General features: G+C 36.9%; 2 long non-coding RNA genes across 5 annotated transcripts in view; both read right to left on the bottom strand.

Moving 5' to 3' along the window:
• Window positions 1-17656, bottom strand: part of LOC116594387 — a 97041-nt gene that overhangs the window by 62801 nt on the left and 16584 nt on the right. The window lies entirely within an intron of this gene.
• Window positions 10780-16351, bottom strand: LOC116594388. Its single transcript, XR_004287195.1, has 3 exons — window positions 16341-16351; window positions 15691-15696; window positions 10780-10881 (listed from the first exon to the last, which is right to left on the bottom strand). It is a non-coding gene; the product is annotated as an uncharacterized LOC116594388 (long non-coding RNA).

Below are 17656 nucleotides of genomic sequence, written 5' to 3'. Positions count from 1 at the left end.
GAATGATACAAGCTTAGGCTGCAAGTAAGCCTTTCTGAAAATAGAGAAGAAATATAAAATAATAGTTGCTGTGTTACCCAACCTCTGATGAACTGATTGTTTGGTCAATTAATACATTCATTCTTCTATAAAATGTCTTGACAGAAGCCTGTAGTCCTCAGAATGTTCGTGGCTATGGGTGTTGACCTTAACCCTCCAACCAAAGCTGTTCCCACCAATTGGGTTTTACAGCTACCTAGTTTGTCTCTTTTCCTAAACTTATTTATGCCAGTTACACTTATTGCAATTACATACTTTAATTAAGTATTATAGAATTACAGAAACCAATGAACTATAAATATGACAATAGATGGGCTTTTTTTTTCTCCCTATGAAAACTAAATTAAATACTTTGGAATGACTTGATAAAAGTCAATTGCTTAAAAATTACACTCAAGCTGTAAGAATTGGGGGAAATTGTAAAATTTAAAAGGATTTTTCTCTCATATACTTTACAAGGTTCTTGTGGAATTCTCATTCTACTTAAAAAAGAAAGTGTAAATCTTAGATGCCTCAATGCATTATGGATTAAGTTTATATGAGAAAAACCCACACTTGAAGAAAAGACGTTGGCCTCACACCAAAGAATTAGTGAATGGATGAGTGAAAATAAAGTGTTTATAATATTTATTATCCTTTTATATTTCCTTTTGAATTTAAATTGACCAAGAAGCAGTTATACCATGATGGTTAAGAGATTTCTTCTGCTGACTTGGCCAGGAGATACTGTTGTATGGACCTGACTATCCACAGGGTCTGGCGGTCTGATAATCTGAAGCTTTTCAAGGTTAGAAAAGCTTAATTGTCCTTCACAAGCTGAAATTGGTGCCAGAAAAAATAGGAAGGTGGGAATTTCCTATAAAAGCAAATAAGCTTGGGCCTGAACACCCTCACCTCCTATATACATTTCAAACACCTTAGGTTATATATCAGATGAATGGGATAAAACCCAACATTTTTAAGGAAATTGTATTTCCAAAGAAGCCCCGGCCTGGCCAATAAGTGATGACCTTAAGATCTGGTGTTCGGGGAAGAGAACGCTCTCTCTTTGTGGGCATGCCACTAGTGGTCATAATACAGCCATAATACCAACAAGGGGAAGGCAGGGTACTGGGGGACATCACTGGGCTGTATATCAAGACTTGCCTGAAGTTTACCCTGAGCCTTCTTTTTAAATTATATAAGCCAACTGAGGTCCTTTACCGTTTGGATTTAGTTTTCTGTTTGTTTCCAAACAAATACAAAGAACAGCCTTTTGACTGGGGAAATGGGGAGAGGCAGTGTCTACAAGTGGATTAAAAAGTTCAACCAGATAAAATACATTTCTTCTTTAGAGGATTTTTGAAGAATGCAAGTTGGTTTTTTTGTTTTATTTTGTTTTGTTTCTTAGTTGTATTTTTTGCCCCACATACTGACATTTCCAGAGATGTTTTCATGCTCCATTGATCTCTTAGTGCTCCTCAAAGGTTGGTGCCATGGACAACTGCCCAGCTGGACTTCCACTTAACCTGCCTCTGATGTTGTTATAAAGCGTGCTCTACCCAAAGGCCAGTGGATGCATTACAGCAGGACACCCAGACTACAAGTCAAATGGGTCCTTTAAAAAATGTGCATGGCCAAACTGAAATACTGCTTTAAGTAATGCAGCAGAGCAATACTGTCAAGACACAAGGAACAGTCAGGACTAACATACTTGCTTTGAGCAAAGGAACTGTGCAGCAGGAGAGTTCTGTGATCACAAGGGTGTGAAGCAGGTCCCTCCCAGTGGGACGTTCTCACCTGCACATAAGGAAGGAAGAGTGTCCTTCTGCTAATGTACACAACGTTTGTGCTGGTCCCAAGCCCATTTTCTCTGGGATCCATTCCTCAGTCCTCCTTTGCTCTGCACTGCAAGAAGGGTGAACCCTGCAGGCTGGTCCCCAGGCTGGGTATGGTCAGTGAGGACCCTCGCAGGAAATAGGGGGAGGGAAGAGGGAGAAGCCAAGTATTTCTGCTGCTCCCTATCTGTCCCTGGCAACATCTGAGGCCGTAGCTGAGGCATTTCCAGCTCCCCTGTGATCACCGTCATCCTTTGACTCCTCAGGTTGGTCCAGGGGTAATCGTGGCCTCCTGGCAGTGTTAATCTACAGGTGGTGTCCCAGTCTGCAGTTGGGCATTTCAGCTCTGCCTTCCCCTGGGTGACCAATCTCCTGCATCAGGCTCTCTGTTTTAAATATGCAAGTGATTACCTTCCCTGAGAAGACTGAAATAATATAGAACTCAAAGCCCCAGGACAAAGCTTCAGGATGGGTCCAAAATACACTGTCCTGTTGCTCTTCCATAGCTAAAGGATTTTGGTCTATTTGTTTCACATTTAATAAGTGCTCATGTTATTTCTCCCCTTTCCATTCTCAACATTTCTTCTATTTATGACTTAAAGTTACACTTCAACTTATAAATGGACTTTCTTGTTTTCTAGTTATTACATCTTGGCATAATACTTTCCAAACACCATTTTATTATGTTCCACACTTAAAAAGCCACCTGGATATTCTCCCTTTCTAGTCTTTTTGTTAAACTATCTTTAAGCCCCCTTGCGTGTTTTTGTAATGTGTAACGCAGACTCGGTTACGATAGAAAAGTTTCAAAAGACTTGTGCAGCTGGGAACTTTTTGATGATTTCATTTTATAAGTCCTTTGGAATGAACGTGGGCATTAAGAGGCACAATGAATACAATATCAGTTTAACAAGATTTGAGTGGCCTTATTTTTACAGAGAAGTTAACATTTCTAGACATTGCGATTCCACCAGTGGCTTTCTCCATAACTGTTTTAAAAATGGAATTTAGCAGACATATAAAATGGAAAAAAATAGAAGAGCTGTCATAAATCTTTTTTACTAAAGTGTTTTGCGATTGCTTCAGAAAGAAACAAGATGAGAAAGTCCAGGTGCTATTTGTTAAAGTACAGGGCTGATGTTTCAGCATCTCAAAGGGATATAATGAAAGAAACTAAAGAACACAGGTCACATGTTTGACGGTAACTCACCAGAGAAATCAGGTCCATCTGGCTTCTCCACAAGACACAGGAATGTATGAAGCCAAAGCAATGAAAAGTGCACAGCGTGGCAGAATACACCAGACCCTCCCTCTGTGGCAGGTCCCAGTCTGCCCCCATCCTGGCCATGGTACTGCCCCATGTGGGTCACAACAGGGGAAGAGGAGGGCGGGCTGTGGAGGTGGATCTGCTTACTTTTATGACAACCTGCTGTGGCAATCACGTCAGCCACTTGACTGACAGCATCTCCTAAAAGGAGATCACTTGGCCACCTCACTTGGGCTGGGAAGGTTAGAAAGATCTCTTAAAAGCACTATTTCCTCCTCTGTGTTCTGTAAGCTGATAAACACCCAGAGACTTTGTGGTTGAGTTGTGCCTTAGGACCAACACTACTTCTCCACTGACATCTTTTCTTTTTAGGGTCTTTGGTTTAGTAGACAGCTTGCCCTTCACCCTCTGAAAACTACTGAAAGATTGTTTCATATCCTGATTTTTTAAAAGACAATATACTTTTAGAGCTTTCATATATCAGTCTGTATGCTCTTTCTCACATCTTTTTAAAAGATGTGTCATAGTCCTTAACATGGATATACTATATATGCTTAAACCAGTGTCATACTGAAAAAGAAAGACTACAATACTTTCTCCCCAAGGTGTTGTTTTCCCAAAATGTAGCTTTATTTATTGAATTTCGTGCATTATTGAACTTTCTATGTACTGACTTAAGAGCTAAGTTAATTACTTTTGCAAAGGAAAATACAGAATTGACTAGATTGCAAAGGAAAATATAGAACTGACTAGACTGCCAAATAATAAATGAATCATGTTAAATATCTGAATCATAAGTAGTACTAGAAGTTGTCTCTAATAAATATTTAGCATAGATCATGAAAAGATTTTTTAAAAAAAAAAACTATGATCATCTTCATGATACATCTACATGATACATGTGTTCCACACACAAAACTTAATGTGACTTACACATCTGTTATAAAATTCAGGGTCAGTTACAGAAGTTAACTTTCCAGTTTTACTAAGAATAGGACACATTTTAAAACAAGACTCTGCTGGGAAACTAGAGATTTCACCTAGTGGTAGACTACAAGGTAAGGCCTTCTTTCTCTCTTTTTTCAATGCTAGTATATCTCTGGTCTTCTAGGATGCTGGGAGAAATGTATACCCATGGAGTTCCCTCTACCCTTGGTATGCTGGTATAATTCCTACTCTTGACTTAACCTGATTCCTACACAGATACTCCTGAATTCTTCTTCCGTTTGCTGTGTTGTCTTCCATTTGGAACTTGCTCTCTTCTGGCCATCGCTGATGATACTCTGCATCCCAAATTTAGAGAATTCTAGGGTTTGACTGATAATTTAGGTAGGTAACTTTGACTGGGCTCAGGTTCCAAACAACCTGATTATAGCAGTTTAGTAGAAAGACTCCAGTACATCACTTTTAACATACCAGCCAAATAGCTTTAATTTACTGAGGAAGTTCCAGGTTTATAGTTCTTATTAATCAGTACTTTGAGAAAGCCAATTATGTATAATCATTTGTTCTTGCAGGCCAGTTACATAAAGATTTGTGAATGAAAATTCAGTATCACCTCCTCCCACCCTGTCTTATTTAATTCATTTTGAATGGCTGAATGAATATGATATATAAAAAATAGAAACTTTTGTCACATTACATGTTGTAGAAACAATTAGAAAGAATACTCAATATTAAACACTAAAGAATGTTTTAACTGATTTAATCAGATATTCAGCAAAATACAAAATTGTGGACTTTGTTGTCATCCCTTTAACTTTTGGATCAATCCTGAATCATATGAACTTAAGTTTGTTTGGCATGTTTATTAGCAAGTTCTTTGGGAGAATCCTGAGAAATATAATTTCTAAGTCATGCTGATTCTTAACTCTGAGGCTTAACCAATTTTACTTCTCAAAGTATAGGCTTGATTTTTAAGACAATTTGCACATTCCTCCTCTAAATGCTTATATAACTTGAGATTGTGAAGTCCTGAATGTTCCTGGTTTAAAGCAACATGCAGTAAAAGGCAATTATCAATGCTGTGCAATCAAAGCAGTTTAAAAAACTATTTGATGTTAAATAATTTTGTATGATATGTATTCTACCACTAAGGAAAGCATTCCTATGGGATAATGGAAATGTTTATAATGTTTCAGCTTATTTCAATTTATACAGTCAACCAATTCCTCTCACATTATAAAGATCTATTAAAAAATCACCAATAGCTACAATGTTTTATAGTTATCACAAAATGGCTTTCTCTATAAGTTACAAAAAACTCACAGCCCAAAAGAATTGATTGAGGAAGTCAAGCATGAATTTTATAAGAAACAGATTACAGTAGTCATTTGAAATAACACATTTTCTGAAATAGTAAAATACAGACTAGTAAAACTTTCAGATGCCAACAATGCTAAAATCTCCCTCCAACAATAATTGTTAAATGTAAATATAACTGCTCTAAATAAATGATGAAGATGAAATTATCTGTTGAAAACTGATTACATGTTAAACACTTGAAATTAAAAAAAAATTAGAGTCTCTGGAAATAAGTAATGCTCTAGTAAGGCATTAGAAATCTGACTAGAAATAGTTCCTTAATTATAACTATGAGTAAATGAATCTCCAACACTTTTTAAAAAAAAGATTGAGGAAGCAATTATATTTAAATTTCTCAACAATAAAATATGCAATTACTACTCACTGGTAGGCTCTTTTGCTTCAATTTGAATAGCCACAAATTGCAAGTAAAGCACTCAATTCGAGTAATTACTAGACACAGGAAATGAAAAAGTATCAATTCTAAAAGTAGTCATAAAGAGCACTATCATACTCATAGTATAAAACTTGAGAATAGCAAAGAATTGATAGAGGGAAAGATCACAATGTTCACTGTTTAGAACAATTATACAATGCATATATTTGCTACAAGAACAATATTTATTATGAAAACATTTTTATTCTAATTTATACTAGTTCATATTTATATTTTTAAAAATTATTCCTGGATAAAATGTTTAAAGGACAATTATTAAAATTCATAACATTAAAAAATTCTACAAATTGATAGGAAAATGATCCAGAAAAGATTATGAAAATGGGTTAATTAGACAAACAGCAATCACAAAGAAGAGAAAACCAAATGGTTATCAGAAGTAAGCCAATATGTTCAGCCTCATTAAATCATAAGATATCAGCAGATTAAATAAGATTCTCAACAGATCAACAAAATAAAGACTGATGATTTCCAGTGTTGTCAAGGACATGGTTATATATATTGGTAGGCTATAAATTGATAGAATCCTCATAAAGTCATACATAGTATGTCTAAAAATATTTTTAAGTGTACATTGTCTTTGCCATAGTAGTCCCAGTTTCTGGTGTGTGTGTATGTGTGTGTATGTATATATATACATATACATATATACGTATTCCCTCCCACAAGCAATATAGATATTCACCTCCTCCCACAAGCAGACAAAACAAAGCAACAACTACATGTAATACAACTCACTTTGAAAACAACCTGAGCACTAACAGAACAGATCTTCCACAGCTAGTGATATAAAGAGAAGGCCGCCACATCAAGAAGAGTAAGAGTGACTGAGACGTGGTTGGAGCCAAACCCCAGTGAGGGCTCCCACAACCAGGAGGGAAATCACAGTATGGAGGAGCAAGGAGATCAAGTCCCCTTGGGTAGCTCCAGCCTTGGGGACCTGCTCCACAATATTTGACAGAAAATCAGCAGGGATTCACTGTGAGAGATGGCAGGGCTATAGGAAATTCAGTCTTACACTCTTAAAGGGCCAGTGTGTTCTACCACTTACTCCCAGGCCCAGCATGGAGACACCAGTTTGAAAAGCAGCTGGGTTATACATAAAAGAAATTTATTGAATAATTTTAGGACATGTGCCAGAGGGGTGGGGACCTGCAGTTTTCTCTGGGAGCAGATGCCATTTTTCTTGAGCTCCTTCAGCCTAGCTGGTGGGAAGCTTGTGAGAGCCAGCTCTGATACTCTCTATCTCCCTTGCTAGCACCGCTTGCCCTGCTCTGGCATTCCCGTGTAGAACCCATAAGCCCTCCCGACCAGTGTGCCTACAGTAGTCACGGCTGGGCATAGCTGACAATGAGGCTGAGGGCCAGCCCTGCCCACTAGCATACCTACAGCAGTGGTTGCACAGCCATAGCAGGAGGGCACACACAGCCCACAGGGAGAACATCTGTAGAGCACCTTGTTCTGGTGACCAGAGTGATTGCTCTACTGGACACCATAGGATGCCTTCTACAAAAGGCCATTATTGGAGGAGACATAGCTGCCCTACCTAATACACAGAAATAAATACAGAGACTCAGACAAATGAGGAGACAAAGGAATATGTTCCAATGAAAGCACACACACACACACACACACACACACGCACACACACACAAAACCTCAGAAGAAGAGCTAAATGAAATGGAGATAAGTAATCTCCCTGATAAAGAGTTCAAAGTAATGTTCATAAAGATACCAGATTGACAGAGTGGATGAACTCAGTAAAACCTCAACAAAGAGATATAATATACAACCCCCTCCTCAAAACAAAAAACCCAGCACAGCTAAAGGCTATAATAACTGAAATAAAAATACACTACAGGGAATCAATAGCAGATTAAAGGATTCAGAACAGTGGATCAGCAATCTGGAAGATAGGTAGTGGAAATTATCCAAGCTGAACAGTTAAAAAGAAAAAGAAAGAATTTTTAAAAATGGGATCTCTAGGACAATATCAAGCACAATTATATTTGCACTGTAAGGGTCGCAGAGGAGTAGACAAAGAAGGCAAAAAATTTATTTGAAGAAATAATAGCTGAAAATTTGTCTCATCTGGGGAAGGATACAGACATCCAGGTCCAGGGTGCACAGAGAATCCTAAGCAAGATGAACCTAAGGAGGTCTACACCAAGACACATAATAATTAAAATGGCAATAATTAAAGAAGGAATCATAAAAGTAGTAAGAGAAAAGCTAACAGTTATGTACAAGGGAAATCCTATAAGGACATTAGCTAATTCTGCAGAAAGTCTGCAGGCCAGAAAGAGTTAAAGGGAAAAAACCTATAGTCAAGAATACTCTACCTATTAGGATTATTATTTGGAATCAAAGGAAAGATAAAGTTTCCCAGGCAAACAAGTTAAACATGACTACCAAACTAGTTTTACCAGAAAGGTTATAGGGACTTCTCTAAGTGGGGGGAAAAAAAGGCCATAACTAGAAGAAAACTATGAAAGGAAAAAATTACACTGGTAAAGCAAACATACAGTAGGGTCATGTTTAAAGCTAGTATGAAGGTTAAAAGATACAAGTAGTACAATCAATTATAAAGAAACTCATCAAGGGTTATATGAAATAAAAACATGTAAGTTATGACATATACACAAATCATGGGATGTGGAGTAAAATTTGGTGCTTTTAGACTGTGTTCAAACTTAAGGAACCTTCAACTTAACACAGACTGCTATAAATATAAGATGTTAATAGGAACTTCAATTCAAAAACATATAATACACAAAAAAATAAAGAAAAAGAAATACATACATAACAATAAAGTTATTATATCACAACAGAAGAGAGCAAGAGAGAAAGAAATTACAAAAGAATTACCAAAAAATGAACAAATAATATGTAACAAGTACATATTTATCAGTATATTCATGGATTAAAGGCTCCAATTAAAGGACACAGGGTGACTAAATGGATTTAAAGAGAGAGAGAGAGAGAGAGAGAGAGAGAGAGAGAGACCCCCTTCTAATTCTGCCTACAAGAGATTCATTTCAGACCTAAAGACAAATACAGACTGAAAGTGAAGGGACAGAAAAAGATATTCCATGAAAATGGAGGTGAAAAAGGAAAGCTGACATAGCAGTACTTAGATCAGATGAAATGGACTTTAAAGCAAAAACTATTACGGTAGACAAAGAAGGGCATTACATAACGATGAATGAGCAATCAATCCTACAAGAGGATATAACAGATGCACCCAAAATTGGATTACCTCAATAAATAAAGCCAATATTAACAGACATAGCAGAATTGCCAGTAAGGATAGGGGGCTTTAACACTTCTCTTACATCAATGGATAGATCATACAGACAGAAAATCCATAAAGAAAAAGTGGTTTTGAATGACGCATTAGGGCAGATGAACTTAACAGATATATACAGAACATTCCAGACAAGAACAGCAAGTAGATTATACATTCTTCTCAAGTGCACATGGAACATACTCCAGAATAGATCACATGTTAAACCACAAAACAAGTCTGAAATTTAAGAAGACTGAAGTCAGGGTGTCTGGGTAGCTCAGTTGGTTAAGCAACTGTCTTTGGCTCAGGTGGTGATCTGGGAGTCCCAGGATTGAGTCCAGCATCAGGCTCCATGCTCAGCAGGGAGTCTGTTTCTCCCTCTGACCCTCCCCCTTCTTATGCTCTCTTTCTCATTTTATCTCTCAAATAAAAAATTAATAATAATAAAATGTAATTAAAAAAGAAGGCTGAAATCATATCAAGTATATTTTCCAACCACAATGGTATGAAACTACAAATCAATTACAAGAAAAAAAACTAGAAAAAACACAAACACATGGAACAATAAACATTAGCCATTAAACAACAAATAGATCAATGAAAAAAATCAAAGAAAAAGTAAAAAAAAAATACATGGAGAGGAATTAATATGAAAACAATGGTTCTATATCTTTGGGATACAGCAAAAGCAGTTCTAAGAGAGAAGTTTATAATAATACAGGCCTACATCAGGAAAAGTCTCAAATAAACAAACAAACTTTACACTTAAAGGAACTAGAAGAAGGAAAACAGAAAAGCCCAAAGTTAGTAAAAGGTAGGAAATAATAAAGATCAGAGTAGGAATAAATGAAAAAGAGACTTAAAAAATACAAAAGAAAAGGTCAATGAAACTAAGAGCTAGTTCTTAGAAAAGATAAACAAAATTTATAAATGTTAAGCCAGACTCAATAAGAAATAGAGAGAACTGAAATAAATAAAATCAGAACTGAAAGGGGAGAAGTTAAACTGACACCACAGAAATACAGAGACAACTACAAAAAATTATATGCCAAATATTGGGCAATCTAGAATAAAATCATAAATTCCCAAAAATATGCAATCTTCCAACTCTGAATTAGGAAATAATGGAAAATCTGACAGACCGATTACTAGTAACAAAACTGAACTGGTAATCAAAAAACTCTCAGCAAACAACTCTAGGACCAAAAGGCTTCACAGGTGAATTCTATAATACATGAGTGAAGTAAGAGTTAATACCTCTCAGTCTCAAACTATCGCAAAAAAATCGAAGAGGACAGAATTCTTCCAAATCCATTCTACAAGGGCAGCATTACCAAAACCAGATGAAGACACTACTGCACATGAAAAACTGAATACCAATACCCTTGATGAACACAGATAGAAAAATCCTCAACCAAATATTAGTAAACTGAATTCAAAAATACATTAAAAGGATCATTTACCACATCCAAGTGAGATTTATTCCAGGGATGCCGAGATGGTTCAATATCCACAAATCAATCATTGTGATACCCTACATTAACAAAATGAAGAATAAAAAAATCATATTATTATCTCAATAGATACAGAAAAAGCATCTGGCAAAATTCAACATCCACCCATCATAAAAACTCTCAAAGTACATAAGGAAGAAACATACCTCAACATAGTAAAGGCCATACATGACAAACCCACAGATAACATTATACTTAATGGTGAAAAAGAGAGTTTTCCCCTAAGATAGGGAACAAGACAAGGATGACCACTTTCATCACTTTTATTCAAGGTAGTTCTGGAAGTCCTAGCCACAGCAGTCAGACAAGAAAAAGAAAGAAAAGGCATCCAAACAGGTAAGGAAGAATTAAAACTGTCACTATTTGCAGATGACCTGATACTATACATAGAAAACCCCAAGGACTCTTTAAAAAACTATTAGAATAGATGAATTTACGGGGCGCCTGGGTGGCTCAGTGGGTTAAGCCTCTGCCTTCAGCTCAGGCATGATCCCAGGGTCCTGGGATTGAGCCCTGCATGGGGCTCTCTGCTCATCAGGGAGCCTGCTTCCTCCTCTCTCTCTGCCTGCCTCTGTGCCTACAGAGGCAAATAAATAAATAAAATATTTTTTAAACTATTAAAAAAAAAGAATACATGAATTCAGTAAAGTTTAGGATAAATTAATATTCAGGAATCTTCTGCTTTTCTTATACTAATAATAAACTATCAGAAAGAGAAATTAGGAAAATAATCCCCTTTACAATTGTATCCAAAAATAATAAAATACCTAGGAATAAGTTTAAACAGTAGATGAAAGACATATATTCTGAAAACTGTAAGACATTGATGAATTAAAGATGACAAAAATAAATTAAAAGATACATCATGCTCATGGATAGAATGAATCAATATTGTTAAAATGTCCATACTACCTGGATGCTTGGGTGGCTCAGTTGGTTTAAGAGTCTGGCTCTTGATCTCAGCTCAGGTGTGGATCTCAGGGTCATGAGTTCAAGCCCCACACTGGGCTACACACTGCGTGTGGAATCTAGTTTAAAAAAAAATGTCCATATTATCCAAAGCAATCTACAGACCAATACAATCCCTATCATAACAACAGTAGCATTTTTCACAGAACTAGAACAAATATTCCTAAAATTTGTATGCAACCACAAACTTCAAATAACCAAAGCAATCTTAAGAGGAACAAAGAAGGTCATATCAAAATCCCAGAATTGAAACTATATTACAAAGCTATCGTATTCAAGACATTATGGTCCTGGCACAAAATCAGACACATAGTCCATGGAATAAAAAAGCCCAGAAATAAATCCACAATTACATGGTCAATTAATTTACAATGAAGGAGGGGGAAATATATAATGGAGAAAGACAGTCTCTTCAATAACTGATGCTGGGAAAACTGAGAGTTACATTCAGAAAAATGAAACTAACCCACTTTCTTATACCACGCATAAAAATAAACTTAAAATGGACTAAAGACCTAAATGAAAGACCTAAAGCCATAAAATTTCTAAAAGGAAACACAGACAGTAAACTCTCAGGTATTGGTCTTAGCACTGTTTTTATAGCTAAGCAAGAGAAACAAAAGTAAAAATAAACTATTGGGACTGCGGGATGCCTGGGTGACTCAGTTGGTTAAGCAGCTGCCTTCCACTCAGGTCATGATCCCAGTGTCCTGGGATCGAGTCCCACATCAGACTCTTTGCTCAGCAGGGGGCCTGCTTCTCCCTCTGCCTCTGCCTGTGCTCATTCTCTCTGACAAATAAATAAATAAAATCTTAAAAAAAAAACCTATTGGGACTGCATCAAAATAAAAAGTTTTGCACAGTGAAGGAAACCATCTACGAAACAAAAAGGCAATATACTGAATAGGAGAAGATATTTGTAAATGAGGGGTGCATGGGTGGCTCAGTGGGTTAAGCATGTGCCTTCAGCTCAGGTTATGATCCCAGGGTCCTGGAATCAAGCTCTGCGTTGGGCTCCTTGCTCAGTAAGGAGCCTGCTTCTCTCTTTCCCTTTGCCTGCCACTTCCCTGTTTGTGCTCTATCACTCTCTCTCTCTCTCAAATAAATAAATAAATAAATAAATATTTTAAAAAGATATTTGCAAATGATATATGCAATAAGGGTTTAATGTCCAAAATGTTTAAAGAACCCCTACAACAGCAAAAATCAATCTGATTAAAACAGTGGGTGGAGAACCAGAAAAGACATTTTCCAACAAAGATGTACACATGGCCAACAGACACATGAAAAGATGCTCAGCATCATTAATCATTAGGGAAATGTAAATCAAAACCACAAACAAGATACCACACTGCACCTGTTAGAATGACTAGAATAAAAAAGACAAGAAATAACAATTATTGGCAAGGATGTAGAGAAAAGGAAACCCTTGTACACTCTTGGGGGAAATGTAAATTGATGCAACCTCTATGAAAAACCGTACGGAGATTCCTTAAAAAATTAAAAACAGAACTACCATATAATCCAGTAATTCCACTTCTGGGTATTTACCCAAAGAAAGTGAAAACCCTAATTACTGAAAAGCTATAAGCACCCCTATGTTCTTCGCAGCATTATTTACAATAGCCAAAATATGGAAGCAACTTATCTGTTGATAAATGTATCACAAAGATATGTTATATACAAACAATGGAATATTACTAAGCCTTTAAAAAGGAATGAAATCTTGCCACTTGTGACATGGTTGGACCAAGAGGGTATTACGTTAAGTGAAATAAGTCAAACATAATCCTATACAATTTCACTTATATGTTGAATCAACAAAAGAAACAGACAAGATCAAAACAAAAGGAAAAAGAGACTCATAAATACAGAAAACTGGTGGTTGCCAGAAGGTAAGGGAGGTAGAGTAATATGCAAAATAGGTGGGAATAAGAAGTACAAATCGCCAGTTATAAAAGAAATAAGTCACAAGGACAAAAAGTACAGTATAAGGAACACAGTCACTAATATTGTTATAACTTTGTGTGGTGACAAATGCTAACTGTGCTTGCCACGGTGAATATTTTGCAATATATTTAAGATCTTTATTTTATTTTGTTTTTTAAGAGGGAAAGAGGCAGGGCCAGGAAGGGCAGAGGGAGAGAGAGAGACTCGCATCCCAAGCAAGTTCCACGCCCAGCATGGAGCCTGACGCAGAGGGCTGAGATCAGAACCCTGAGATCATGACTTGAGCTGAAATCAAGAGTCAGATGCTTAATCAACTGAACCATCCAGGTGCCCCAAAAGAAGATCTTTAAAGGAGACATATTAACTGCCAAGAGGTAACAAATTGCCTGCTGATTCCCTGATGGCAACGAAAGAAGCCAGGAGACAGAGGAACGATGTATTCAATGTGCAAAGGGAAAACTATTTTGAACCTAGAGCTCTATTTTTAGAAAAAAATCTTTGCTGCATGAAGCCAAATGGGGATATTCTCAGGCCATCAAAAACTGAGGGGAGCTACGCATTAGCAGACCTTCCCTAAGGGAAGATCTAAAAAGAGTGTACTGGAGATGGAAGGAAAGTGATTTCATATTCAAAGTCTGGATGCAACCAGAATTGCAGAGAGAGGTTCACTAATAGGATTAGTGATTGGATGTGGATTTCTGCTCCTGCCTGACACACTACAACCATCAGTAAAATGAAGTGGCAGGAGAGAAGGATTAAAAGGGGTACAAGACAACTTTTGGAGATGATATGTTCATTCTCTTGATTGTAGTGATTGTTCCCCGTATGCTGAAACTTATTAAACTGTACACTCTCAATATGTGAGTTTATTGTATCTCAATCATACCTCTGTAATTCTATTTTAAAAAGAAGTAGAGAATAAAAAAATGATAAAAGTATGGATAAATACAAAAATAGAAAATGATGACTTTAAAAAATAGCAAAACTAATGCTTCAAAGAATTAAATAAAGAATTTTAAACACATGACCATGATATCTTATTATTCCAGAGGGGAATACAACTCTGACAGGGATGGGGTAATGCTTAAGAGGTAGGTAAAGGTATTAACTCGAGACTGTGATAATTACAAAGGTTCGTTTTGGGGGAGTAGACACTAAAAGAGTAGCATCAGAGTGTGTGACTTCACATAGCAGGGAGTAAAACTGAGTTAAAAAAAAATAATCCAAATTGAAGGCAATGGAGGAGAGAAAAAGAATCAGAAAAGATGGAACAAATAAATGCATAAAATAAGATAACATATAGTATAAATAAGTGTATTCATCAAGCAAAAATCACAGACTGTGTTTCTTTTTTAAAATAGCTATATTCTGTTACAATAAACATATCTAAAATATACGCTTCCAGAAAAGTCAAAAGTAAAAGGTTGGAAAAGATATACCAGAAAAACATCAAATAGAAAACTGGTATACCGCTGCTGAAATCCAACAAAATACACTTTCACATAAAAATCAGTACTAGAGAAAAACAGGGTCATTTCATAATGATAAGAGTAAAACCTTAAGAAAAAATATGTAACAGGGGCGCCTGGGTAGCTCAGTGGGTTAAAGCCTCTGCCTTCAGCTCGGGTCATGGTCCCAGGGTCCTGAGATCGAGCCCCGCATCGGGCTCTCTGCTCAGCAGGGAGCCTGCTTCCTCCCCTCTCTCTGCCTGCCTCTCTGCCTACCTGTGATCTCTGTCTGTCAAATAAATAAATAAAATCTTTAAAAAAGGAAAGAAAGAATATGTAACAAATTTAAATTTCTATGTACCTATTGAGAAAGCTTCAAAAGGTCAAAGGCAAAATTTTCCATATGATTAACTCGGGCGATGAGCTGTAAGTAGAAATGCAGTGTGGCAGTTTCCTTAAGAGCAAGCCCGCATGTGCCCCTTGCCCCTTTTCCTCCTCCTTTCCTCCTTCCTGTGGCTGGAATGCCGTCAAGATGGCTGCCGATGGAGCTGATCTTGGACTTGTGGGCCCTGCATGATGAGGGGGGAGCCTGCCGCTCAGGACTCCGTAGAGGAGAGCTACTGCTCGGGCCCTCACCGCTCACTCCAGACGTGCTGTCATAAATTTGCCTTCTGTAAGCCAGTGTTTTTGAGAGTCTTTGTTTCTCACACTGGAACCTAAACTTAACTAAGACAGAGTAAGTTTACAGAAGCGAAGGCAACAGACACTTCTGCAAAGGGAAAGTATCGTGGCTTCCCTAATCCCCAAGTGTTCCTGTGATGTGATTGCAACACTTGGGTAATTAGTATGACAGAGGAAAAAGCAGCTCCTTCAAATGACAACTGACAATATATTGCATGTGGTTTATTAATCTATGCTTCTGCCTCCTACTTTCAACAAATTTGCCAGTTAGGAAGGAAATAGAAGATTAATTTGGTTCATTTAGAATTTTTTTTTTTTTGTACTTCAAGCACTTAATGTCCATAGAAATTGGGAGATGGTCCATTTGTGCTTAATATCCTCTATAGGAAATGTAATTGATTAACTGCAATATCCCTCAGAGAGAATGCACACATTCTTACTTCCTTTTTGTAATATCTGATTACAATGTTTGTGGTCCCTAGACATTGGTTTCATTTTCCTGCTGCTGTTGCTGTTTCTGTTGTCTTCAATTCAGTGACAAGATGCAGAGAAAAACAGGTCAAACACAAACACTTGCCTGGTAATATTACGGGGATAAGATAAACACAGAGAAAATTGAAAGAAGATTTCAGTATGAAAAACCAAAGCCTGTGACCTTACTAAATGCTCTTCATCATACCAACTCTGAAAGCTAATAGGTTCTGGCACATTTTGATTGCTGCGAATCCATACTGGAGTGTATCAGAGGAAACGATTTAAGACCTCAAAGGGCATTAGAAATTTGGGGAGCTCTATCTATGAACTAAGTGGTTTCCGAACTGGGAACACATGAGCTTTTTCCAGAGAGTATGGGGGTGTAGACAGTTTGTAAAAATCAATTTCCAGATTCCAGAGTCTAACTTATGGATCTGAAAACGTACCTATGTGCAAGGCACCAGCCTGGTTTTCTTATTCTACCTTTGTCTTTTCAATCATCCTCTCCCATTTCACAAGACTTTGAGATATAGGCCAGTCAATGAAATAGACAGATCGCCTCACCATAAAACCCTGATTTATTTATTTTCTTAACAAACAAATCACACTGCATGGCAAAACTGATTTTTGCTGTAAATAATTTATCCACCATTTCATTATTTGAAAAGGATGATGCTCTTGGCTTCTATCTCTTTAATAATATTACAAATTTGAAGTGCAAAATGCTACTAGTTACCCAAAGAATGCGTATCTTTTCAAAATAAGTAATATCCTCCCTCAGCCATGTTCTCATTTGTTAGGGACACATGATTTACTAGGCATCTGGAAGCCATTCTTTTAAGACGTCTTCGCTGTTTCCTTTGGTGTTTTTGGGAGACATCACCCGGATATTATTAATCCTCAGTTTGTTTTTCCAAAATATCAAGTCGCACATTAAATCCTTTATTCTCCATGAGGATTTCTGGAGTAATCACTTCTTGGCTAGACTACATATTTTCTATATCAAATAACCTTCCCTACATTCCAGTCTACTTTGCTCTCAGTTTCTGGGTTTTTTTTGTTTTTTTTTTTAAATCCAGAAAAGGGACCAAGGGCTCCATGACATAAAATGGGATTAAACAACTTTTACAGGACTCTGTATTCTTATTCAGATAAGAGAAAGAGCTTAGGTTAAAAAGGAAAGATTTGAAATAAAATAACATAAACATTAAAAAGGTTTAGAATAACTGCCCCCAAATAAAGAAGCATATCAGAACAATTAACCATTAATTCTGGTTTTGCAGCCGAGATATCACAGGTGACTGCACCACCTTGATGACATAAAGGGAATGAAGACGAAAGTTAGAATACATTTGATGGACAACGTGTGAGAAGTAAAGTTGGTGTTCTGGCAGATTGGATAGTTCCAGTGATGTCTTCACTCTGCTGTTGTACGTCATTTATACAA

The sequence above is a fragment of the Mustela erminea genome, chromosome 6, assembly GCF_009829155.1.
Source record: "Mustela erminea isolate mMusErm1 chromosome 6, mMusErm1.Pri, whole genome shotgun sequence".
Classification (NCBI taxonomy): domain Eukaryota; kingdom Metazoa; phylum Chordata; class Mammalia; order Carnivora; family Mustelidae; genus Mustela; species Mustela erminea.
Note: the sequence above shows the minus strand (reverse complement) of the source record. Positions and strands in the feature narration are given on the sequence as shown.